Raw genomic sequence first — 27721 nt, 5'->3', positions numbered from 1 at the left:
GCTAGCTAGTTTTCCGGTTGTGAAGGCGAGGCTGAGCGGCGCACTGGCGATGGAGATTGACGTAAACGCGGTGCACGAGAAGTTGGCGGTGGCGTCAAACTCCTGTCAGATGCCGGCGAGCGGCTCCGGACGCTTCTCTGCCAGTAATCGTTGCCAGAAGGGACGCCAGCTGACCAAGAGGTGCATGGCTGTTGAGTTGTCCTCGTAGGTGGTGTGGTCCTTGTTGAGGACCCCGATCGACGATTCCACGTAGTTGGGCGACGATTGCAAAATCTCGCTATGTGGCCCGCGACACCGCATTGGAAACATACTGGCAGATGCCGCAAATTTCGATGTTCTTGCACGTAGTCACGCATGTTGCTGTCGACTGCATAGCCAGCAGGTGGGTCCCATTCATCATGGCTAGGCATCGGCCGCCCGGAGGCATGCGTGCGGCGAGGGCGTTGGTCGTAGTCATGATCTCGATAGCTTAGGGTCCCTCTCGTTTGTGGGGTAGACCTATACTCGACGGTCGCTGAGTGAACCGTGGGTTGCCATGCGGTCGAAACGGCCGTGTTTCGCATCTCGTGTGGTAAGTACGCACCAGCGATGCCGGGTGTGCAACGGTACATCTCTTCCCGATGGAGCAACTCTTCGCGAACAATCTGCCGTATTGTTGATGGAAGGTCAACACACGAACTCGGGTCTACACTTGCCACCGTCGTGACATTAGCCAGGCGACCAAACTTTGGTATTATCCGTCGCATCTTCAGCGTCTCAAAGGTCATGCAGTGGCGAATGACGTCAGACACGGAATCCAAGCTTTCTTTGCCGATCAAAAAATTGTAGACGTCTTCGGCTATCCCTTTCAACAAATGTCCAACTTTGTCCTCTTCAGACATTTGAAAGTTCACTATTTTGCACAGTTTCAGCACTTCTTCTATATAAGTCGTACAGGTCTCGCCGGGAATCTGAGCTCTTTGCGAAAGCGTCTGTTCGGCGCGTTTCTTTTTTGCGCTAGAGTCTCCAAAACACGCTCTGAGCTCCTCTACGAAAAGCTCCCATGAAGTGAGCGTGTCTTCGTGATTCTCATACCAGACGAGTGCTGTGTCGGTAAGGGAAAACACAACATTTGACAACTGCGCGGTCGAGTTCCAACCATTAGATCGGCTCACCCTTCGGTAGTTCGTGAGCCACTCGTCGACATCTTCTCCGGCTTTTCCTCCGAAAGTGAGTGGCACCCGGTAGTATTGCCACGGAACGCCAGGTGCTGGCCTTGAAGCCGCGTCAGAACCTTCGGGGATCTGGCAGGCGTATTCAGTCATGTCAGGTGATGGTGGCGGAAGTCCGGCAAGTCGACGGCTTCGGCGAAGTTGTAGCAGCGTAGGCTCCGTGGTTACGAGGTGTACCCCGCACCTCCACCAATTTGTTACAAGCACGGGGAAAAGGGGTTTATTCAGGCGTGCGAGAGCAGGAACGGCAGGCTACGAACAACAGGAATGGCCGCTGCACAGTCTTCGTTCTCCTCGTCCTCTCTCTTCTTGATCCCCGCGTCCCTTTGACGCGCTTGGACGTAACAATATATATATATATATATATATATATATATATATATATATATATATATATGTTGTGTCGGCAGCGGCAGGCAAGCGGGGGGCCCCGACCAGCGAACGCCCGGCTAACGCCGGCGCAGTAAAGGAGACGCGGAGCGAACTGCTCCCGTTGTAAACCGGAACGAAGACTCAGCCACTCTTGGCCGTTTATTGCTAATAAAGGGTTCACACCCCAGATGACACCTCCCAATTGGTCCAATGCTCGTCACATGACAAAAGGGGGGTGCGCCATCTAGCTAAACAACTACAACACATACATGTGCTATGACACACAGATCTGACAGGGGGCGACACTATAATACATCATCCCCCCCTGGAAACAAAGTAAACATACAGTGAAACGCGCACACAAGACGCGCACTTAAGTCCAAAGGCGATTTCAGTTCGTTCCCCCCCACGTTCACACACGTGCACCAGTTGCACACAAAGCACGCACTTAAGTCCACAACAAATTCAATCCGTCCCCGCCCAAGTTCCCATACACGCGCACCAGTCTTGGGCACCAAAACACAGGCAGTCACTCAAACAAAGTCCAACAAGGAATACGGCACAAAACTCACTGCACCGCAACAAGGAGCACTTTATACCTGTGTTTATGAAACATGTGGATTGTCCTAAATGTCACAGCGAGGCCCCTAGCCGTGGCATTTCGAAGACGGCAATGCGCTCTACACTACATAAACAAAATCGAGCCACGGAGGCCGTTTTCTGTTACGATGAGGACGCGTGCGTACCTCAGAAGAACTTTGGGGTTTGCGACGCGTTTCGGTCGACTTTAAAGACCCAGTCGTCCCTCTATTTCCCTCCCCCTGGTTGGAAAACTGAACGTGGTTGTCACTCAAAGCTGGAGAGGGTTGCCCAGGACGCTCCTCTCGAAGTCCCAACAAGTCCTGGGATACTACCGATTCCCCCACGGAATCTGAAACTATTGCTGACTGTGTAGACTCGTAAGCGATACAGTCAGATGCACTACTTAAGCGGTGCCTATGAAAGGACGATGTCACGCCAGACGAGTCATCTGAATGACTATCCAGGTTTGAATACGAGTACAAAAAATCTTTGTCAGTCGTGGACAATGTACTATGGTTTGAATTATCGACTACTGTGGTTAACTTAGACGCATTCCACGTCTTCCCATCAATGAGTACAAAAGAGGATGGTCCTACCTGGGCCTTAACTGTACGAGGCGTACTGTACTTTAAAAATCCTTTTTTGGCAAGTTTTACTTTGACGGTGTCTCCCACCTTGATACGAGTTGCCTGAGCACCTCTACGTTTGTCTACATACTGTTTAGTTTGCCGCTGTTTCTGCAAGACTCTCTCGCGAACTTGCGGAAGAGAGCTGTCCTGAACCGTTATGTGCTTATGCAACCTGAAGTTGCCAATATCTATCTTTGAACGAGGTTGACGACCATGAAGTAGGAAAGCTGGGGAAAGACCCGTTGTAGCATGTGATGTGATCCTATAAGAACCCAAGAATTCTGAAATGCTTTTCGAAGCATCTCGACCTTCAAGCCTGGCTACCTGCAGGTGTTCCTTAATGTCTCGGTTGAACCTTTCTATTTGACCATTTCCCTGAGGATAATAGTTGGAGGAGAAAAAATGAGCGATTCCTTTTTCTTTAGGTACTCTTGGAATTGTTTTGAGACAAACTGCGGACCATTGTCTGTAACTATAGAGTCTGGCAACCCTTCACGGCTGAAAGCCCAGTCAAGAAGCTTAATGACATCATTATGTGGAGATGGAATTAGTACCAAGTACTTCTGGCCACTTTGAGTAGTAGTCAACAAGGGTGACTAGATACCTAGGGTAGGACGTGTTTAATGGGCCAATGATGTCCATTCCCAATTTCTGCCAAGGCCCGTTCGGCCATTCAACTGCTTGCAATGGAGCTACATGAGGCTTTGCAGACTTGTCTGCCAGCTTACATACATGACAATGTTTTACATACTGTTCAACAGTGCTATCCATCTGGGGCCACCGATAGCGTTCACGAAGAAGCTGGTTAGTACGTACTATGCCCTGATGATTTTCATGTGCCAGCTGTAGAAATGTAGGTATGAGGACACTGGGTATTACCACACGATCACCACGCATGAGTAATCCATCTACAAACGACAATTCTTTATTCACATGAAAGTAAGCTATTAAAGCATTGTCTATGTTTTTCTTAGAAGGCCAACCCTCTGCTAGGCATTTACTGACCTTCTGAAGCGTCTCATCTGTAGTCGTTGCAAGTTGCACTGTTTCCTTGTCAACGACTGATGTGACCAAGGATACTATTTCTTCCTCCTGAACTACATTCTGCGAATCCTTTACAGGAAGTCTAGACAAGGCATCAGCGACTAGGTTTTCTGATCCTTTGCAATATTCAATCTGAAAGTTGTAATACAGGAGCCTGGCTGACCATCTTGAAATGCGAAGAGGTCGACGACCTGAGTCGCCAGCGGACAGTAATGCAACTACTGCTTGATGGTCAGTTCGAAGAGTGAACCGTCTATCCCAGAGGTACACATGCCATTTTTCACATGCGAACAGACATGCTAGCGCTTCACGCTCTCCTACAGAATACTTTCGTTCAGCTACAGACAATGGTCTAGATGCAAAAACTACAGTTTCTAGCTTAGAACCATACGGTTGCTGTAACACAGCACCAACACCAACATCAGATGCATCACTCGTCACAGGCAGTTCAGGGTTGAAAATCTTAATGACAGGGGAACATGTAAGACGAGCTTTCAACTGATTGAAGCTACGTTGTGCATCATCAGACCAAGCAAAATTTTGCCCTTGCCTGAGCATGAGGCGAAGCGGTTCTACAAGTTCTGCATAATGATCAATGAACTTGGCATAGTAACCAGCTAATCGTAAGAAGAATTGCAATGACTTATTATCTGTAGGAGCAGGCGCATTCAGGATTGCTTTTACTTTGCTCTCTGTAGGCGAAATGCCTTCAGCTGAAACTTTATGGCCCAGAAAAGTCAGTTCTCTCACAGAGAAGACACATTTTTCATTCAGTTTCATACCACTGTTTGAAATGCAAAGCAAGACTTCTCTTAAGTTAGCATCATGCTCAGGTTTTGTCCGACCCCATACCAAAATGTCATCAAGGTAACAGACAAAATTCTTACAACTCTGCAAGATTTGTGACGTCATTTTCTGAAACACTGCTGGCGCGGATGCCAAGCCACAACAGACACGCTTGAACCTGAACAAGCCTTCATGAGTTATGAATGTATTGAGATCTCTACTACTTTCTTCCAGTAACAGCTCGTGGTAAGCAGATGCTAGATCCAGCTTAGAAAAATATGTGGCACCATGAAACATTTGCAATAAATCTACGTGCGGCAAAGGATACCCATCAATGACAATTGCCTTATTCGGTTCCCGTAGGTCAACACAGAGCCGGATGGCTCCATCCTTTTTGCGCACCACGACGAGTGGAGACACCCATTCAGAGGCCTCGACGCACTCGATGACGTCGCAGTCCTCGAGACGTCGCAGTTCATTCGTCACCTGGTCACGGAGAGCCAGGGGTAGTCTGCGCAATTTTGATGACACTGGTTTCATACCTTGCCGTCGATGTATTCGGTGCACGAAGTTTTTGACAAGTCCCAACTCGCCACTGAAGAGGTGATCAAAACCCGGAGGCACACCTGTGGGGCTCTGTACTGGAGGAAGGGTAGCCAGGCAGCATGTCAGCGACGTACCGTCGATTTGTATTCCCAAGCGCTGGATGGCGTCAAGACCCACCCTCGTCGTGTAAACCCAGCAGTGATGTTCCTGTAGTCGTTACGTGGAACGTGACGGAGCATGACCTTTGGAAAAACTGGACAGTGGCTTGAAACAGGCCTTGAATGTCGCAGTCCTCGAGACATCGCAGTTCGTTCGTCACCTGGTCACGGAGAGCCAGGGGTAGTCTGCGCAACTTTGATGACACTGGTTTTATACCTTGCCGTCGATGTATTCGGTGCACGAAGTTTTTGACGAGTCCCAACTCGCTACTGGCGGCCTCTCGGAAGAAGTCGGACGTCTTCATGGCCTCCCGGGCTACGTCGGCCATCTTGGCGGCTCCCCGGAAGAAGTCGGCCATCTTGGCTCGACGACGGAACGCCAAGTTGCGATGCCTCGATTCTTCGTACGTTTTCGGAGCCGAACGCGCGGTTCGCTCGATGCAAGGCTTCTAACGAGCGTCCAATTTCTTCTGCCTTGTCCAGGGACAGGGTTTTGCCATGGGCCAGCAACTTTACGCGAACGCTGGCGTTCGCTATCCCGTGTATGATTTGGTCTCGGACGCGCTCGTCATAGCTAGTGCCGAAGTTGCACTGTACCGCCTTCTCCTTCAATGCGGTCACGAATTCCAGGAAGCCTTCTCCCTCGAACTGCTTTCGGCTGGTGAACTCGTGCCGTTCCGCCAGGACATTTGTTGACGCGGCGAACAGCCGGTCAAGCCGCTGCAAGAGTCTCGGAAACTCTAACGCTGGCGCGACCGCATCACTTGTCGTTGACGCTGCGCCGGTCGACTGCCTTGCTGCTTCGCTAGAAGCTGACGCTGCGCTGGTTAACTGCCTTGCTGCTTCCTGCTCCTCGGCTGCGAAGTGCTTCCGTTGTCCCTCACGCCCGAGAGCGCTGACGAGCGCAGACGCTCGCCGTGCGTCCGTCCAGTCGCCGCCACCGGCCGCTTCGAGGTGGGCGAAGCTCGTTGGTTTCCCGGGGCTTCGGTCGGAACCGTTGCGGGAATCCCACCCTCGTCGCCAAAAGATGTTGTGTCGGCAGCGGCAGGCAAGCGGGGGGCCCCGACCAGCGAACGCCCGGCTAACGCCGGCGCAGTAAAGGAGACGCGGAGCGAACTGCTCCCGTTGAAAACCGGAACGAAGACTCAGCCACCCTTGGCCGTTTATTGCTAATAAAGGGTTCACACGCCAGATGACACCTCCAAATTGGTCCAATGCTCGTCACATGACAGAAGGGGGGTGCGCCATCTAGCTAAACAACTACAACACATACATGTGTGATGACACACAGATCTGACAGGGGGCGACACTATACTACAATATATATATATATATATATATATATATATATATATATATATATATATATATATATATATATATATATATATATATATATATATATATATGCGCATCGGCTCCGTCGATTTTAGACTGGAACCGCGGGCCAACACACGGCACGCCGAAAATCTTGGTCTTATCCGACGCCGAACATCGCAAGGATCCTGCAGATACCAACCTGAGGCAGGTGGACCAATTTTCAGCGCTCTTACGTCAATCTGAAGATCGCATCATGCCGCGGTTGAGCCGACCCTAACGAGAGCTAAGCTCGGCGCAGCCAGCGTCGGAGGTTCTCCGGACATGGCGACGCAGAAGATCACCGGGTACGACCCAACATCCATGAATTGGACCGCAATCGAGCACAAACCCCGAGATGAGGACATCCTGCCCACTGAAAGTGAGTGTCTTCAAGCACTTGTACGCCTGCGGCAACGCAAGCAACAAGCGAACATGGCTACCAAAAGCTGCGTTGGCGCGGCGTCGCAGACGTCAACGGCAGCGGGGAATTCCCTCCGCGCTGGGAATACGGACGGTGCTCGCGCTGCGCCACTGCTGCAAATGAAGACGGCTCGCAACTGGCGCCCAAAACAGACACCCAGACTCCGTTCCGAGGACCTAATCGTGGTGCTAAAGCCCCAAGGCACCCTGGACCTGAAGATGGCCTTCAAGCATGGTGACGTGGGATCGGCGGTGGCCCAATACGTGGGTGAAGTAGCCGCCGGGGATCTCAATGTGTGGCCCGTATGGGAACAGAACGTTATCGTGTGCGGAACCCAGACAACACCGATAGCTGACAAGCTGATCAAAGATTTCGACCTGCAGGTAGGGGAACGCTCCTATCCCTTCCGCGGTCATCTCAAGCTGAATGGAGAGGTATGCAAGGGGGTGATCAACGTCCGCGAGGATGAAACCTCCACATCTCTCAAGCCCAAGCTTTACTGGAGGGAGGGCGAGATCGCCTTTGTCCGAAAATTGGGAACTACTAACGTGGCGGTGGTAACCTTTGAAGGCCGAAGACTCCCCCGTTACATACAATACAATTATGAATGCGTTCCGGTAAGGGAGTATAAGAAGACCATACCCGCGTGCTACAGATGCGGCACGGTGGGCCACTATGTGCATAACTACCCCCACCCAGAGGAAGGAAGATGCGGCTTCTGTGGCAAACAAGCCGGCTCCACAACGGACGGACTTGTAGAACACGAGTGCGCACCATCCTGCATGATCTGCGGAGGAGCCCACCTCACTGGATCCGCAGAGTGCGTAGAAAAATTCCGGAAACATAAGCAGCCGGGATCAACGACCCCAGCAAGAGGAGCGGCAACGCCATCAACGCGGCAGCAACGGGGAGGACTACAAGAACCACCACAACAAAAGAAGACAGGCAAGTCCGGACAAGCACCACTGGGACAGAAGGAGCAGAAGACGCAAAATGCTGTACAATCCGAGACCGGGACGCAGCCGCCTTCCTTCAAAGCAGGGGATTTTCCCCCTCTTGGTAACCCTTCAAAACAGGTGAGCAACTGGGCGGGAGTCGCCTCTCATTCCTCCTCTCCCTCCTCCCAATCTTCCCCAATGGAACTCGAGATGCGGAAAGAGCTAGAAGCTCTCAGGAGACAAAACGCGCAGCTAGCTAGCAAAATTCATGCACTGGAAAATGCCAGGACGAACAGTCCGATTCCGGGAGGACCCATGGATGACGAGGGGGGTTCTGCACCTGTGTGCTCGGGCAGCACTGTAAAGTCGGCAAGCGCGTCGCCTACTAACAACATAGAAGTCCGGGTTACCGCCCTGGAGCAGCAAATGAAGGCCTTAACGGGGCAAGTGGCTCAACTCCCAAACCTAATCAGTGAGCCAGTCCAGTCTGCCATTCAACTGCAAACACAGCAAATAGCCACAATAGTCACGCAGCAGGTGACTCAAAACATCAAAACATGGATCCAAAGTAACCCAAGACTCTTCCGCCGCACCGGTCCCATTAGAGAGGCCGGGCGTCCGAGCAAATTCCTCCGCGTAACGGAGGACGAGGAACATGAAGAATTTGCTGATTCATTGGATACCATACAGAGTGCCGGCACGGTTATTCATAGCCAGCTAGAATCTACTAATGCTAATCATGGCGCAGGGATCTAGAAAAAGGCAAGCTAAATCAAGACAGGAACCACTGTCAATCGTACAATGGAATTGTAGGGGCTTCAAGAATCGGACTAAACGCGCTCATTTTCGTCTCTACTTAGAAACATTGCAACCTCTAGCAGCCATCGTGGCTCTACAGGAACCAGGGGCCTCAGCTAAAATTTCAGGGTACAATGCATTTCAGCGAGATCCATCTACTTGCATCCTTGTACACAAAGCGTACACCGCACAAGAGGTAGACCTCGACCTACAGACAACTTATTCGTACACCATGGTCACAGTGTTACCTCTGCGACGCTCTGACCCACAAGTACACATCCTTAACATATATTGTCCGCCCAAGCTAAAACATATCACTTTTGCAGACATCTTCACCCGGGCACTGAAGATAGCTGGTCGGGACCCCTTACTTATTTTGGGCGACTTCAATGCTCCAAGTAAGGTGTGGGGTTACAGGAAGGAGGAGGTGCGCGGTAGGAAGCTAGCGGAGCTCATCTCCACGCTAGGCATAACCCTTCAGACCGACCCAGCACAACCAACACGTGTTGGAAACTCCGTGACTCGGGCCACTTGTCCCGATCTCACGCTTTCCAAACATATACAACACGTTGAGTGGCACAACACCGAAGACACGCTAGGAAGCGATCACTGCATCCTTAACACTTTAATTCATACCCGGCCCCTAAAAAGGCAAATAACTCAAGCGAAATTGCCGGACTGGACTGCTTTCCGTAAGTCCCTGCCGCAGGCCAGTCTTCTCGAAGAAGGGTACAGCTCGTGGGCTCAAAATCTTATGACAACACTCAAGAAACATGTGAAAAGCATACAGATTGCGGAGGACTGTCCAGCGGTGGATAATCATTTACTCCATCTCTGGGAAGCTCGCCGCAGTCTCACGAAAAGATGGAAGCGACAAAAACACAACAAAAGACTGAAAATACGTATAATAGACCTGACCCAGCGGGCTGCCGAGTATGCCTCTGAATTAGCTGATTCCAACTGGGTTGATCGCTGCAACACGGCAGCCGGACAAATGTCAGGGAAGAATACATGGAAGCTCTTCCGCAGCTTGATTGATCCCGCTCAATCTCGAGGAGAAACACAGAAACACCTACAACGTGCTTTACACAATTTCCAGGGCACAACAGCACAACTGGCAGAAACCTTAAGGGACAAGTATCTCTGCACCAAGCAGGACCCTCGAGGTCAGGAATATCTCTATGCAGGCCGAGATAATCCAGAGATGGATCAGACGTTCGAGCTCTACGACCTCAAGGCAGCCTTAGCCAAAATGAAGAGAGGCACTGCGCCCGGTCGGGACAAGGTCACAGTGAAGCTGCTGGCCAACCTCCCTGATCGCGCGTATGAAGCCCTTCTTGACTACATTAATGCCATATGGAAAGGGGAGACTCCCATACCCCTCGATTGGAAAACATCCCTTGTCACCTTCATTCCTAAAGCAGGAAAGGAAATTAATACGGACAACCTGAGACCTATCTCGCTCACATCGTGTGTGGGCAAACTAATGGAGACGATGGTGCGAGATAGGCTCTCCGAATATTTGGAAAAGCGTAACACTTTTGCAGACACCATGTTCGGCTTCCGCCCACACAAGTCGGCACAAGACATATTATTACAACTCAATCACGACATATTACAGCCAACGGAGCACCCTCACAACGACAAAGTTGTCCTGGCCTTAGATCTAAAGGGAGCTTTCGACAACGTTAAACACAGCATTATCTTAGAACACCTCCGTGAGACCCACTGTGGCAAAAACACATTTAATTATATCAAGGATTTCTTGACGGATCGAGCCGCACTCGTCAAAATCCAAGACACTGAATATGGACCCTACGAAATGGGCACCAGGGGGACGCCACAAGGCGCTGTGCTTTCCCCGCTGCTATTTAACCTTGCGATGGTGCATCTCCCGGCCCAGCTACACGGTATTGAAGGCGTACGGTATGCGCTGTACGCCGACGATATCACCATCTGGGCCACCGAGGGAAACATAGGGCATATAGAGGAAAACCTGCAAGCAGCCGCCCACGTAGTGGATCGCTACGCAGAGCGCTGTGGACTTCAGTGTGCACCAAACAAATCAGAATTTGTGCACCTTAGACCAACACCTAAGGACACTACACAAATACATCTCTTTTTGGCTAGTGGTCCCATACACGAGGCCAAGGAACTCAGAATTCTCGGACTCTTTATCCACAATCAAAGAAGAGTCGACACAACACTAGAAAAGCTCCGCAAGGTTGGGGACCAAGTGGGCCGAATGGTCCGGCGTGTGTCCAACAAGAGAGGGGGATTACGAAGCAAGGACGCTGTGCGGCTCGCTCATGCTTTCGTAACAAGCCGAATTCTATATTCGGTCCCGTATCTCTATCTGCGGAAACATGATGAAGCCAAACTCGAAGTCATCCTCCGCAAAGTGATGAAGAGGGCCCTTGACCTCCCTGTCACAACTTCGAACGCGAGACTTCTCGCTTTGGGAGTGGTGAACACCTTTCAGGAGCTCAAGGAAGCCCACCTTAGCAGCCAGTACACACGTCTAGCTCAGACAAACTCGGGACGGCATTTGTTGGACCGGCTCCACTTGAATCATACCTTTCACATTCAGGAGCGGGTCCGAGTGCCCGAACTCTGGAGACGCGCCATCAGAGTTCTACCCCTCCCCACAAAAATGGATAGGGAAGACCACAGTGGTCGTCGCCAGGCGAGGGCGGACGCCTTGCAACGCCACTACGGCAACAAACGCGGAGTCTTCTACGTGGATGTGGCCGGTCCACGCCGCGGGGGGTGGTATACGGCAGTGGTCATTCACGAGGAAAAGCAAGTAGATGGGCTCACTTTCAAAGCCTCGGGCTCAACACATGCAGAAGAGGTAGCTATTGCCCTGGCTGCCTCTGACCCCCGGTCTCAATATATCATAACCGACTCACGCGGGGCTTGTCGAAATTATGAAGCTGGCTGGATCACCCCACTAGCCGAACGAATATTGGCGAACTACAGCAACGGGGGAATTGATCCTACTCGCCATTGTCAGGTCTGGACTCCGAGCCACCAGGGCCTAGCAGGGAATGAAGCCGCGAACACGGCGGCCCGAGCACTCATATACCGGGCGTCCCAGTTAGACCGTGAGTACCTGGAATCGGAAGGCATTTACCTTGTAACATTCAAAGATATCACGACATTTTACAAAGATAGGCATCGCCAATACCCAACTCCTGCAAAAGGGCTTGGCAAGGCTAATGAACGGATCTTGATTCGACTTTTCACTAACACTTTATTGTGCCCGGCAATCTTGAAACATTTCGATTGTTCCTTCACTGGCAAGTGCCAATACTGTGGGGAGGTGGCTGACACCTACCACATGGTTTGGGCTTGTCAGCAAAACTCAGCTCTTCCCCTCAACCCTAACCCAACCCGAGAGGAGTGGGAGGCGACGCTGCTCGGTTGCTCGGACCTTCAGGCCCAAAAGGCCTTGGTCCAGAGGGCTAAGCTGGCGGCTCGTACCAATGGGGTCCCGGAATAGAGACTCCACCCACTGCGGAGCCCCATAAGGACTCTACCTCTCTTCCTGTTTTGAATAAAAGCTTGCAATCAATCAATCAATCAATCCACTGCGGAAGAGACTGCTTTAAGGTCCCGATAGCATCGGAATGAGACACTGCGCAGACGTTACCTAGTCGTTACGTAGCCTAGTCGTTAGCTGAAACGTGTGTCTTGTGGTGTCTACACAATAGAGCTAAACCAAATGCTTAAACACAAGCTAACACCGCAATCGCAGCCATGCAGCTTTTGCTTTCGCAATTCAACTAGGGTTAACCAGAGATAAACCACAGCCAATGTTTTTACTTTTGGCACCATAGGCCATTTACGGTACCAACTTTCGGATAATCCGCCCACGACAACGCAGGGTTTTCGCGTAATGGAGCATATAATGCAATAAAAGAACGACGCGAAGTAGACGCATCATCAACGCTCCAATGAGTCGGCTCGGTGATGGAGCCAGGATGACGGTGACGGATCTTATCTGGAAGCAGATGAAGTGCTTCGGTCGCCTTAATAGCGGGTGGCCTCCTCAACCAACGAAGCAACGTGGCCTGGCCAGAACAGCGTTCTTTTCCTATTCGGGCATGTGCGTTTGTAAACTCGGATTCTAGCTTTTTCTTGCGTCAATTCAGAGGATAGTTCAATTTAAAACTGCGAGAAAGCTGGTGCTCACCAATGATTGTGATGGAATTATGCGTTATTCTGAAAGCAACGGTGATGATCTTAATGCTAAAGATGATTTTAATAGTGGTGAAGCCAATGGCGATGAAACTGGCTGTGATGATAACAGATTACGAAAGTTGAAAGTCGATTCATGCTCTGTCTGACTTCGGTCAAACGTCGCCGCTAATAAACTAAATAATAATAATAATAATAATAATAATAATAATAATAAACCGTATTGCATTTTTCAACTCGGGCAGGAAGATGATGTCTTTCATCGAATTCTACTGCACGTTGAATCAGCTTCACACTTTTTATATGTGTATTTATTTCTTCTTTCTCTTCAAGGCTGACCACGCATCTCCTTGATTTAGGACATTTTTTTTACTTTAATATTTATTTGTCATCATGTAACACGACTTAAATCTTGGCTTAGTGTCGGCAGTGGGTATGTGGCACTTTTTTAACACAATTATGAGCCTTTATTGCTGCACGATTACCAAGCGCCCGGTCGCATCGAACGTTCCGTGATTGCCAAGGACAAAGGCTTCTTAAATCTGCCGGCGTTCTTTCTACTTCAGCGCTCCTCGTTTGGGCTCAGTACTACTGAATTTTCGCACTTTTCGTTTCTTGTTCGTCCTTCCCTTCAGGAACCATATTCTTCAGCTGGGCCTTTCTGCGGTAGCCAGGTTAGCCTGTGCTGTGTTTTCTTCATTCTTTCACGCGGTAGTCACCGCTCCGGATGGCTTGCCTACCTTCATTTTCGAACTGGCGTTCGAGCTTTGTGCTATATATATGTTTATGTTTTTTGTGTGCTGGACTCAGCTGTATATCCGTGTCTATGGTTCACAGTTTTTGAAATGTCGTTCTTACGCAGAACTGAACAGGCCACAGCTGTAGGCTTACCAAGGCTGCCACTACCTCCTCCGGCCGAACGTCAGCGAGGGTCGTTAATTCAGCGGAGGCGGAATAGCGCACACTGCACTAGGCGACGCCAGCTTTTTAAGCATCTTCGAGTTCCTTGCCTGTCCCGAAATAGGTGAGCCACTTTGCACCATCAATCTTGGTTCATGGGAAAACCCAGCTTGCTGGGTTGACGGAACTACCATACATCAATATACAGTTATAATAGCAGTCATAATTATATTTTTTATAGAAAAGATGAGTGAGAAGTGATTCAAATCTGTTATTTTACCCAGTAACTGGTACTTGTTCCATGTGCCCACTACTGGCAACTTTTAAGTCTCTAAAGAAAAGATGTTTATATTAGGAGCGACAAATAATTAAATGCGACGTATTTCTTTATTTATATTGTATCTAAACTGTACAAGAGTTTTGACAATGTAGGATAGTAGTAATAGGCGCGCGGTCCAAGTGAAGGCAGACCGTGGTTATGAAGCATGTTCCCTGAAGATGCCTGAGTAGATTACGAGCATCATTTCACACACTTTTTATTTAACATAGCGTGAACCCTTCTTGCCAATGGCATGACTAAAAAAAGTCACGAATTATCTCCACTGGAGTTGTATAGGTATGCGTGAGAGTTGTGCCACGTGGCCATCTCCACGCAGTTTGGTGTGAATATTATTTTTATCTACGTTGATGCAACCCCTATAAAAATTAATCAATCCTGATATGCCGTTATCTAACACTCTCGGACTAGCTCTGACCTTTATCAATGGTTATCGGTCGTTATCGACCTTGTCAGAATTCCTCTGCTCAATATAAGACCTTATACGCGTTTTAACACCTTATCAATTCGCGTCGAATCATTATCAACCATGATATCCCCCAAAACTCTTGTGATTCCTTATCCTTACCAGCACATTGACGGCTTATTTCTCAGTGATACGAGACGCGAAGTGGATGAGCCCTCAGAGATAAGTAGCATTTCGGCTGGTGAAGGGATGCTTCAACAGGAGGCGCATGGCGCTACCACCGAGACGCATGGAAGAGGTTGTGCGTTCATCATTAAATTTCGCAAAGTCGGAATTTTTCTGACGTCCACAATGCTACAAGTCGGCTTTGCATGTGGTCCATAGAGATGGCTTTTCTTGCATCATCACCAAAGTTTTCGTCAAAGCCGTCCTAGAAAGTGCTCTCATTGGAAATTTGCCTTAACGCGTATGGCGTTAAAGCAAATTGCTATTTCATTGCTATTTCTCCTCATTGCTATTTGGTTGGCTCAGCCAGTGCAAAGAAATGCGGAGCCGCAGCGTCACAAAACTCACCGGGAGCTTTTTCATGACATTTGGATGTTCAGCGCATACAACCGATGATGATGAAACATTGTGCTCAAGCAGGCTTCATAATATCTTGATTGGCTGTTTTAGACGGCAAGTGTTTTTTTCTTCGGAAATTTTTTTTTAACACAGCTTCACATGAAGACACGAAGTTTAACACAACATGGCTTACGTATACAAGGTTGTTGCTATCTTTAACGTATTCTCTCATGCTAACAAGAGGATGCTCCTCGGAAATGTCATCAGTTGTGATGATTTCCAAACAAAAACGGCAACCCTTTGGTGTCTTTATAAAATGACGAACTAAGAAGCCTGCCAATTGGGCCACGATATCGCTTTCAGCTTCACTCGAAGGTTCTAGTTCGCCAATGCCATGACTTGCTACTGGCTCTGCTATTTGGCCTTGCACCTCCTTGCTTTCTTCAGCAAAGATGTCTACCAAGTAGCTGCTATCGTCAACTTCATAGCTTAAATTATGGGAAACTTTCAGAAACAGGCTGACCGACACTATTTTTCCAGCATTTTTGAAGTCGTATGCATCTGGGACCGGCGAAGCCGTCCTTACTACTGTAAATTAGTTTTCTAGGCAGTCCTGTGCTAATCTTTCTGAAAAAAAAAACTTGTAGCCATATTCAAGGCTACAAAGTGCAGTTTCAGCACCATTGTTGTTGCCATTATTACGACTACATGACATAGCTTCCACACTTTCTTGACCTCAATTCCCAAACCTTCCGTTATACTTACTGTGAGTCGAACTATTTCAGTGGTTTCTTCATATTTACTCTTATTTGTAAAATTCACACCGACAACTGGCTGGCGAGATATCATCAGAGTGTACCATTTAAATATGAGCTCGAAAAACCAAGTAGCAGCTTCTGCTTCCAATGGTAGCTTTACAGACTTGCTAAAATATCTCATGGCTGATTGTGCTTCTTGGAAAAACGGCACTGCGATTCCTACTTTCATTTTTGTGAAATGTCCATTCGACAGATGCGCACTATTCACATTTGGAACCACTAGCAGCTGTTCTGTGTCCAACTTCAAAACAGTTTCTGAAGTTTCATAAAGGAGATATTTCTTCCAAAGTTCTGTGTCCAACTTCAAAACAGTTTCTGAAGTTTCATAAAGGAGATATTTGTTCCAAAGCTGCAGAGCTCGCGCACATGTTCCTGGGAGGACTACTCTTCTTCGCTGCTGTCCGTAGAAAACATCTGATCATCTGGTTCTCCTGTTGAGTGAAGTGGTGATGTGGTTTCATTCCCTTGAATTTTAACTCCAGCCAAGGGAAGACGAGATGCTGCCTTCTTTCGCTGCCCGGGTGCCGCTGTGCAAGACCGAAAACAGGCTGTGAGATGCTAGACGCGTCAGTTTAAACTTTAAACAAAAAGGGCACCTGGCCCTATAGCACCTAAGTCTGAATTCGAAGTGTGTAGGAAGAGTGCCCGATTTAAGAAGCCGACGACCATCTTGCCGCCTCCCCTCGAACTGGTCGTTATCAAAGTGAAGCTGAACGAATGAAAAAGTGTTTTGAATGTTTGAGTCATGAGACTGTAGGTACGAAAGGATTGCACTGAGGATACGAGAGGCAAACTGCAATCCCTTTTTATCCCGCTTAGGTTGTAATGTTGCCAAACTTCAAGATAAAATTAAATGTAAGCATGAAAGCTGCTTAAATTGCGAATCCAATACATAAATATAAATCAAGACACTTACCTCGCAAAATCTTGAATTGTCCGCCGGTTTCCATCAGCCGCGTTTCACTTGAATTTCCCACTTATTTCTGCATTATGAGTCAAGGGGTAAGCGAAGGAACCTATGACCCTTCTTTGTAGCGCTTGTCCACAAAGGCAAGCTGCCCCTGGCATGGTAGAGTTTGCTGCAGTGAAACTGTGACACAAGTTTCACTGCAGATACCGAACGGTGCAAGTCACCCCATCAAATATGACCGCGGCCTCGTGGAAACTGCAAAACCACAACGCGACAACTCGAGGCGCGCATACGTGCGTCCATGTCAACCGCTCCGACACAATGTGACCACGGCGAGGCGCGTGCCTGGTAAAAAGGTGTCCCCACCCTGTGCGGTGGGAGGCGACGCTGCCATCGAGGCACCCTATCGCATCGCCGTTCTACACTCCATTTCATACATCAGATCAGGTACAGCACCCTGGAATCTAGAGATACTTCTTACAGCGGCTGCGTTCCCATCTAAAAATAGTTCGGCGTTTCCTGATCCGTTCTTACCGAAAAGTTTCTTTATATAAGCTCCGTTCTGAGCAAAAAAAGAAGGAATTCACCCTTAGAAGATATTCATGTACTTATGCGGCGGCTCACACGTTGTAATAAATCAATTTGCTTTTCCTTATTTTTTTTTTATTACCGCCCATCGCGGCCGCCTCACGAGCATGCTCGCACGAGCGAACATCGCTGGCGCGCAGCGAAGCATAGCCGGAAACGCGTGGAGTGATACATTTTGGTGGCCGCACTCTTTGCGTAAATTGCGCTGCGTTGCACCTGATGTATAAAACAGAGTATACCAGAAAGCTCGCCTTCGTGCATAGCATTCGCCGCCAGCGTTTACCGTTAAGCATTACGGTTACATAAGCCGCAGATGCTGGGAAGTTTGAGAAGCAGTAGGCGATCTTTGGATGCTATCGGAGGGGGGAGTGCTGGAGTTCCACTCTAAGAGGCGAAGCTTAAGCGTCCTCCAAATTTTCGTATCGCCAGTTGAAAATATTCGTACGGTTGAGAGTATTCACTTCTGCAAGCGTGGCTCTTTAGCCCATGTCATTCCGCCTTCAGCTTTCGAGGAGAGCGAACGTGTTTTGGCTCGCCGTGCGTGCACCGTCTGCTGGCGGCGGTGACAGGTTTTCTTCTGCACCCTTGGATTATATTTTGTTGCCTACATTGTCTTCGAGCGAGACCATTCAGCATGCGTTTCTTGCATGGCGATCAGCCAAGAAGATTATATCGGGTGTAAAGCTAACGGGTCCATCGCTGTCTTTCAACATGCGACGTCCACAACGATTGTGGTGCGAAGGACACTTAAGGAAGACGCTGTCATTGATGAGCTACCGCATCTTTTCAAGTTTGGAAGTGGCACTGACCTTCGTGTGACCTCGTGTCGGTCGCCGCTATGGTTGAGGTGCTGCAGGCAAGGACAAATATGAGATGACTGCCAGGCGCCACGCTGTTGGGTGTGCCGGTTGTCCGGACATGAAAGTCAAGATTGTGCAACGAGTTACTCCCTAGTAAGCAAAATGGTCCTTTCCACAGATGACTCCCAAGAGAACCTAATGGATGCGGAGGAAGCTGTGATGTCTGCTCCGAACAGCAACACCAAGAAGCGCGTTCCTTGGCGTTCCCCCGAAGCCGTTTCTTGACGTACACCGAGAAAGCTGGACGGACAATATCTGGCAGCCAGGTCTTGAGGAAGGCAGCTGAGGAGCGTGCCGAAACAGGCTGTACGCCAGAGCCACCGCTCTTAAGCCAAACAAGCGAAGGGGAAGACATGAACGACAGTACTGAGGCCACTAGCGCAGGAGAGAAAGCAGACACTACCGGAGGGACCATGGCAGGCGGGAAGCATCGCAGAACGAACATACCGAAGTGGACGGAGGACAGCAATGAAAACAAGCTTAAACGCCTGAAGCGTCAGTGGCATCGCGTTGCTGGCGCCAAGGGTGAAAAATTATGTCCCTGAAATCAAGTCGGCATAATCATCGCTGCTTTGGAGTCAGGTTAGTGACAAATAACACTCCAGCCTTCTCACTGCAGGCTAGAGCCGCGTTAATTGCTTTACTGCTGGCGCTCCATTAAAATGGGTATGATTGCACCATTATACCTGCACCATTACGCGTAGAACCGCTCAAAGTATGGGGTCTACGGTCAAGTCGCAAGCAATATTCGTTCAAACGCATAATTCAAGTGACATAGACAAGGTTAGCAAAGAAGAAGCTGCCGACAGCATCGACCCATGATTTTCTTTACGGTACAATGCGTGATCCGTGCTCTGGGAACATCAGCCGCGCGTGTGTTGTTTTGTTAAAAATTAAGTCGGAATTGTCCTGTAAAACGATTTTCTTCCGTCTTTAGACGGGAATCTTGCCTGTTAAGAGGGAGCTTTCGCTCGGGTGCTCCCATCTAAATACATGTAAAAGGAGAATTCGTTTTTCTCGGCCACCAATGCACCAAATTTGGCGCAGTTTTTTTAATTCAAAAGAAAAACGTAAAATCTAGTGACTTTTGGTTGCGATTTTTTTTATTTAGGTTGTCAATTTTTTGTCAAAATTCACAAATTTTGAAAATTTTCAGAATACAAAACTGTCAAGTTTGCAACTCAGTAACTCAGCAACGAATAATGATATCACAATTATGTAAATTGCATCTAACGGTACATCCAAAGCAGGCAAATTGGTATGTTGCGCATGAATCTCAAAAAATTTAGTATTATGACAATACAGTTTTTACAGAACCCTTCTAAACAAAGTGACAAACTTACATAAAATATAAAATGACAAATAAAATTTCTCTGCTTTCAGAGATCTACTGGAGGCTGTTCACAGAACCGCTACATCTGTTCTGGATGCAGAGCTATTAATTTGTAAAACTCGTGCTACTATCTTTTTTTGAACTTTCCAATTTCTGAAAGTCCTTTTAGCAAATTTCATTCCCTACATCGAAATTCTGCTTCCACTACACAGTAGAAGTTAAATTTATACCTCAAATTCAACAAATTTTATGAAAATCGATGGAGAGGTTATCTCTGAAAAACGTTTTTGCGTTTTACATTCGTTTGAATAGGCCATGTCGGAGTTGGGCCCGTGCTAAAGCTTCTTCTTAAAGCGTGGTTAGAAGAAAGAAGGATATATGTACGTTGGGGAAGCAGGCGGTTTCTTGTGCAAGAAATCTGAAACTATTGAATGTGTTTTCGGTTATTGTATTAATGACATAATCCCTTCTGATATGTTATAGAGAACTTTAAAGAGAGACCTACCCCTCAATCCACATGGCATTTGTTTTTTACCGCCTGAACCCGATTTTGAACAGCTGGACGTTATGTTTTTCTCGGACTGCACACAAAATAGCCTAGTCTGTTAGCACATAAGCACAGTGATGTTAAAGGCCGAACTGCGCATGAATATTTTGGGGGGATGGTTCTGGAAGTATGTGATGTGTGCAAGACGATTGACTGCGATAAATGTGATGCCTGTGTTGGATACTTTAACACACTTTAAAAAAATGTGATCTGTGGTCACAAACACCTAGGCAGGCTTGTAGTCAAGCTGGAAATAAGGGTAAAAATGCTTTAACCTAGTGGGTAAGACAGTCAGCTGCTGAAGGTTGCGTAGTAGGTTCGAAACTCACCACAGCTAACGTTTTCTTTTATTAATTTTTTTCGCATTGGTTTCTTTATAGCGATTCGCCTTACACGAAAGACAGAAGGATGGAGAGGTTTCCCCGTAGGGTAGGCACATAAGTGCTTATGCATTTAAAAAAATTTTTGCAGCTTCTTCCCAAAGGCGCTACGTCGATTGCGATAGAAAATTAATGAGCTGTTATGCGAAGTAACTATAGTTGTTTTATCGTCCCTATAACTTGCAAACTTAGGCACACTAAGTTAACAAGCATGGTGTCACCCGCGCACAACAAACATGAAAACTTTTCACTTTCTTACCGCTGAAACTCGCTGTAAGAACTCTGTAAGAACAACCACGCTCTTCCTAGCTGCGCCGCGCGCGGCCGCGTAGCTACCATATGACGCCATAACAGCTGCGCTCACCGGCGCGTGACCTTGACGTCACGCGCCGGCGCAGCGCCCCTAGCGGGAGTCAGGTGGTGGCTGCGGCCATAAAGTGGCTGCGGCCGCGCGCGACCGCGCGAGTTGGGCCCAGCTTTTCCTCCGGCTGTCGTGACGTCACGTCACGTGGTTAAATGGTGGCTGCCCCGCCGCGGTCAAGGGCTGAACTGAGTGATTGCAATATGCATCGCATAACTAAAATAAAGGCTAGTATGCTTGGCATTCTGGGCTTAACCTCAGCTAAGCCACAGCCATTTTATGGCTGTGGCTTATGCACGGCACGTGGCACACGGCACGGCACGTGGCACGGCACGTGGCAAACGACAAAGTAGCGCTCTTTCGGTATGATTTAGGTTTGATAATGGAATAACCGGAAAATATCTAACACATACGCTTACGAATGTTTCTCGCGTAATGCGAAAACACCCGTGTACTTAGATTTAGGTGCACGTTAAAGAACCCCAGGTGGTCGAAATTTCCGGAGTCCTCCACTACGGCGTGCCTCATAATCAGAAAGTAGTTTTGGCACGTAAAACCCCATAATTCTTTACGAATGTTTCTATAATGCACTTGTAAGATTTCCTTGCAGCCTTTAGGGGAAACAGAAGGCGCTACCGCTAACTCGTCTCCTTGAAGAAGTTAGCAATTTCACCATATTATTTGGGAGCCTCTACGAGAGCATCCGGGGCCGAGGGGTAGCCGCGCGGGTAGTTAGGCCCTGGGCTAAACGACCGACCCCTTCGTTGCCAGAGTTCCCCACGGGAGCAGGTCCCCACACTAAGCTTACAGTTCTGTCGAGAGCGTAACCGCAGAGTATGCGTTCGGCGGGGCGACAAAGTAAATTTCTCGTGAAATTTTGGATGGCTTGTTTAGAGTCACTGAGAACCGTGCATGTGCGGTGATCCGCAATGCCTTGCGCGATCGCGACCACTTCGGCAGCGATGCAGAAGTGGGTGCTCACTGTAGCGGCGCTGATGAGAGTGGCGGTTGGTGTCGCTACGCAGGCTACGTATGTGCTAGTGTCGCATTTGGCCTCGTCCACATATGTGGCATGTTCGTGAGCGGAGTAGGTGACGTCTGTCTTGTTCTTTCAGTTGGCGGCGCCTATCGTGGCGGCCCGGTGGCATATTCTTGGGCATGGGATTGATGACGAGCTGACTGCACACTCCAGTCGGCAGGGGACCAGTGGGGCGGATGTCACCTGTGGCGTTGATGTTAAGACGGTTAATAATTGAACGACCATGTTTGGCATAAGGAACACGGTATATCTGTAGTGTCTTGTGTGCCTGCGAGGTTGTTGAGGTTGATCTCTGTGAGGTTGTTGTATACTACAAGCTGGAGGAGACGCTGTCTGCTGGCGGACTCGTGCAGTGCCACGGTCGCGTTGTACGACGAGCGGATGGTGTTATTTGTCGCCTCTTCGTCTTTGCGGTGGAGATGGTAATAAGGTTATGTGCAGGCAATCCCACTAATGAGGTGGGCTTGTGTGAGACGAAGGCGTCGGTCTCCCGCATTCCCCTGCTGTGAGTGGCGATGCGGCGTATTAGGCCGTTGATTTGGTGAGCTGTGGTTCGGGGAACACCTTTTAACGTGACAGCGTTAACGAGCTCGTGTCGCAGAAAGCCGGTGTCGTCGGTGTCGTCGGCGTCGCGTTGGCCGTGAGCGACAAATCTTGGAAGGCACTTCATAAATAATTTAAAAAGCAACTGTTCTGGGTGGGAATGAAACCATGGTCTCGGGGGTGTGAAACGGAGGTGCTACCACTCCGCCTCGAGTTCGGTAGATTAAGGAGGGACAAAAGCGCCTCTAGTTAATGCGGTGTTGCCTTAGAAACGTGCCGTAGAAAGTTATACTGCGGTGTATATTGGTAATAATGAGCATGTAAATTACAGAAATCACAGTTACACGAGTTGCGAAGTACGTTTCCGCTACATTTCTTCTGCGCTCTATGCACACGCAGAGCCATCTTGCGGCAAACACAGAAAGCCCCTCCTCTCAATGTACTGCGCTGCCCCGACACGTGGCGCGCCACTCGCCCCATGATCGCGTCCGCCTTCGTGGCGCATCGCTGCCCGGCTGTCCATGTCGATCGCGGTGTTTGGCTCGCGTAGATCGATTCAGTGTGCGGTCCGAACGGAGTGCGATAACGCTATCACGTTCCACTCATGAAGGCGCAGCTTAAGCGTCCTCCAAATTTTGCATCCACAATGTGGTGGTAACGCGTTCGTGATTCCAGATAACTTCTGGTCAGCCATTTTTTACAGTCCACTTAGCCAAGAAAATATAGGTGTTTTGTAGCAAAGTATACTGTAGGCACATATTCTTGATTTTTTCAGGTATCAGGAACGTGCTCCATGGCGTCGAATTCATGTATTGGATTTTTTTGTTGCACTCTTTACAATGCACTTGGTCAACACTCCAATTCCCCAAATAAACTGGTGCCAGCCGGAGGGTGGTATAAATTTATAGGCTATTATAACGTGTTCTTGCGGACCGCTTAACCGGAAGTCTTCCGGGAACTCTGTTTGTACGCCTGAAAATGGTCTGATGCTTGAAAAACGAAGAATCGACGGAACAAGTGTCGTCTCACTTGGTGAGCGCGGGTTAAGCGCAATCGTTTGGACGCTGCGTATATGCACAGCGAGCACTGCTGCCTCGAACCAGAGACCAAAAGTGAGCCGATTCTCTTCGGCATCGTGAGGTGCTTTGCTCTTGTGTCGCTCGCTTCCCTCGCAGCGATAAACATAATTGCGCCGATTTTACAGATCCGACATCTACGCCTGCGCATAAAAACAGATCCATTGGGAACGGAACCCACAGTTTCTGCGCGGGAGGCACCGAGGCTACTGCTACACAAAAGTGTAACTGGTCTTCTGACTGACCCTCTCCCTCGTTGTAATGCCATTTCAATTTCCTTCACAACGGTTTGTTTTTTTCGAATCTCTCCTTTTAGTATATCTTGCTGCAATTATTCTTGGCAAATTCTATGCCAATGTTAGTTTCTTTCGAATGCAGAATCTACGGGCACCTCTGAAAGCCCGTCATCAAAACTGCGGGTGACCGCTGTTCACCAAGCAGGTTGGCTTTGACATTGGCGTGTTGCGCTCGCGACTTCTACAGCGCGCAGTCAATGCAGTTTTCTCCCTGCATACATCTGCAGTGCAAGGCGAACGTAGCGCTGGTATTACTCATGTTCCTTCCACTAAAGCAGACAGTGCTGCTCCTATCATAACGTGATAAAACCTCGGCATCTCATCAGCTGCAATTGCCAGAATGGTAGTAGGCCATTGGTTTGAGTACATAATTTTTAAGAGAACACAATTTGCTATGCATACGTTTTCTATTAAATATTAGCTTAATGCAGCGGCATGCTTCAAGCATTCTCGATGATGCAACTTGGGTAGACAATCGGGATAGCTCACCGGACCGACGTCATCGGCGCCTTTACATAGCTGGATGGGCGAGGGGGCGGCTGATTATTCGTGGGAGTGGTGCCACGGCAGTCGGCAATGATGCACATTTTGAAGACCTTGTAATAATTTGCGTGCTTTCCACTGAGCGCTTAGATGTGTCTATGGCAAGAAGGGCCTAAGCTAACGACCTTGTGTGTTTGTAGAAAAATGCCATCATTATTTTAGGGTACTTTAGGCAAGATGATAAACATTGATGATGTGCACATAAACTTTCTCATCTTTTTGTAAGTGTTTTTTCTAGCAGCACCGAATGCTTAAAGAATCACTTGCGGTAGATTGCTGCAGTCTAACGCTTGAACTAAATTACTCGGTGAAGTGACACTTTTTTCGAGGAACAATAAAATACGTAATTAATTATTTACAATATATCTCAAATTAGGCTCATCACAAATTAATTTATACATCATAATTCAATCTTCTAATTGCTGGTAGTTCGTAAGGCATATCGCATTGGAGCAAATGCTGAGGCTGTCACCGGGTTCGAGATATGTGCCATAAAACTTGGGATAAAGGTTCACTGTGTTTCTAATTAAGTCTTTGAGAAAACTGTATCTTGTACATTGAAGCACAAAAGTAACGCAACTTCGACGTATTCCGTCGCACACGTGGAAAATTATTACCTTGAAACTCGTGGGATCCTCAGAATTCGCTCCAAGAGTATACGCCTTGCCAACTTACCGGCTACAATTCGTTAACTAAAATATGTGCGCTCTAGGAATTACCCAAAGCGTCAAATGCTGCGTACACCGCTTGGACGCCCATACCTTGAAAGTGATCTGCAATGTGGACAAAGTGCGCCGAGTGCTGGCAGCGCACACCTTTGCACGTTTCTTTCTGCTGCAACCAACACCTATCTGTGCATATAACGCACGCTTTATTTCATGTATTTTCTGGATTTAATACTGTTTGGGTTATTTTAATTTTTTACTTGTAGCTTTGTACATTTTGCATCTTAGTGACATCCCCCCCCTTACTTGTAACTGGTCGTCATTTCCGGCTTTCGGTTATCAAGTTGGCAACAGTTTGAATAAGACGAACTGTTTTTTTCGCACAAATTTTCAAACTGATGTTCCTATTCTTACGTTATTGCTAGTCATTTTCACTTGTATGTCTTCTCTTGGTGTATTTTCACTTAATTTTTGCTAAAGTACTCTTGCATTTAGAAATAAGGGTTGTTTTTTCACACGTCAAATAAACATTTCATTTTCAGTATTGCCTCGAAGCCTTTTCTAAAATTTGGTTCTTGTTTTCACGCCATGATAATGGATGATCATTCATAGAAATCCTGTATCTTCTGTTTTTAGCACGCAGACTGCCCACGTGTTCTCTAACTTCCTGTGCTCACGCAGCACCTTCCATTTTATTTTTCAATTCCGCGAAGTTACAAGACGATGTTGGTAAAATTCAAGCAGCTCTAGTTGGCCGGAGTGTAGCGTGTAAACTACAGGGAGGTGCATCGTTGATTCATTCAATGTAGCGACGTTCACGGTACTCGCCACGCTGCCTACAGTCAAGTTTGTTTTTCAGTGAAAAACACAAAATTTGTAAAACAAATCGTTGGTGCCGGATAGCAAGCGTGATCATTTCTACAATTGACGATATTCTTACCATTTCCTTATTAAATTACATTTTCGCAAAATTTGCACATCTCGAACAAGTGCAATTTCGTCGAGCTTATGCATTCTCGGATTCTGTTTTGCGGCATAATAATCATTTTGAGTTAATTTTTGTCCTACATGCGCCAAGAGCGAAGAGTTACGTAATCGCAACAGTCATTACGGATAAAACTGCAGGATTAGCGCGCAGCAGATGGGGCTTAAGGAATACAGTGAAAACTGTTGGTAAACGCATAGTGAAATGATTTTCTTATGTTTTCTTCCGTTGCACAGGGAGCCCATTGCCATGTTCGGGGGTCAACTTCTCGCATTGGCCTTCTTTTGTCTCGTCTGCCACACGAATGGGCTTAGAGTTGACGACGCTGATGGAGGATACATCAAACTTCTAGTCTCCATCCACCCAGAAACCAGTCCAAATGAAGTGATTGTCGACAACCTAAAGGCATGTGCGATATTTCATGCTTTATTTTATGCTACCCGTAAAATAATGTTGTTAGATGCGGTACACAACAACCGTCGGATCTGAGATGTCCAACAGCGTTGATTTTTTTTTTTGTTACTGCCTCGGTCGTGGTGTGACCTTTAAATATAATTCTAATGCGACAGCTGTTACCCATCATGTTGTATTACCTAATCGTTCGTTGTTTGTTTTACTGGGACAGGTTAGATATCTCGCCATTCTAGTAGAGCATGTCCCGTTGTTCCCCTAACCTTAACGCCGCAAGCACATGCTTATTCTTCGTTGGTGTACCTCGCTTTCTAACTACGTTTGCTAAGGCGTCCTAAGGCATCCTGACCTCGCTTCGAAAAGTACAGATCTCCGCCTCGAGTTATTCTAAGTAATTTATATCCTGAGTTTGTTTTTACCTCTGAAGTAGTGATACATGTCCAGATTATAATGAATTGTTACAACTTAGGACGCGGCCTCAGCTTCTCTGAGCCCGTTAACGTTCTTTTTCGCCAAGATGCCTATTACATCTGCCGCATGCTTGACGGTATGCTCCCAAGCTGTTTTTCTCTATTGTGAGTCAATAACAATTTGTCCGTACTAATAATTTGTCCGAATACCTGTAAATTCTGGCAACCTATTTACTTTCTTTAATGTTCATCTGTGGTTCTTCGAAATCAGTTTACTTGGAGCGTCCTCACTTCAATACTCGTCAAGCCTACATTACCCTGTAGGTCTCCAGTTGTAGTCTACCAGTCAGCACTCAATACGAGGCACCCCACTGACATCTGGTTACGATCAAGGTTTGGATTGCACTTCTGGCTTCATGCCAACAAGCGCATTTCGAAATGTAGTTCACGAAGCGATTATACTTTTCAATATACACTGCGAAACTTCCTAACTATGGTATCCTGACCTTGTGTGTGCTTCGCTATGGCTGCATTTCTCTTCGCCTTTGCTGTTGTTGTTTTTTTCTTTGTTTCCATAAATCTATTGCCATTGTAAAGCCATTAAACCAGGTATTTCTTCGGCTACCCGAGGCCTATCCCGGCTCTGCATAGAAGCAGTCTAGTACAGCCTTTGTTGAGTACTATAACACAATTTTCTAATGC

The 27721-nt window shown here is 47.8% G+C and overlaps 1 long non-coding RNA gene across 1 annotated transcript; it reads left to right on the top strand.

Moving 5' to 3' along the window:
* Window positions 1-13518: 13518 nt before the first annotated feature.
* On the top strand, window positions 13519-26599 carry LOC139046978 (uncharacterized). Its single transcript, XR_011507016.1, has 3 exons — window positions 13519-13721; window positions 13910-14071; window positions 26435-26599. It is a non-coding gene; the product is annotated as an uncharacterized lncRNA (long non-coding RNA).
* Window positions 26600-27721: the final 1122 nt, after the last annotated feature.

This window comes from Dermacentor albipictus, chromosome 6, assembly GCF_038994185.2.
Source record: "Dermacentor albipictus isolate Rhodes 1998 colony chromosome 6, USDA_Dalb.pri_finalv2, whole genome shotgun sequence".
Classification (NCBI taxonomy): Eukaryota; Metazoa; Arthropoda; class Arachnida; order Ixodida; family Ixodidae; genus Dermacentor; species Dermacentor albipictus.
Note: the sequence above shows the minus strand (reverse complement) of the source record. Positions and strands in the feature narration are given on the sequence as shown.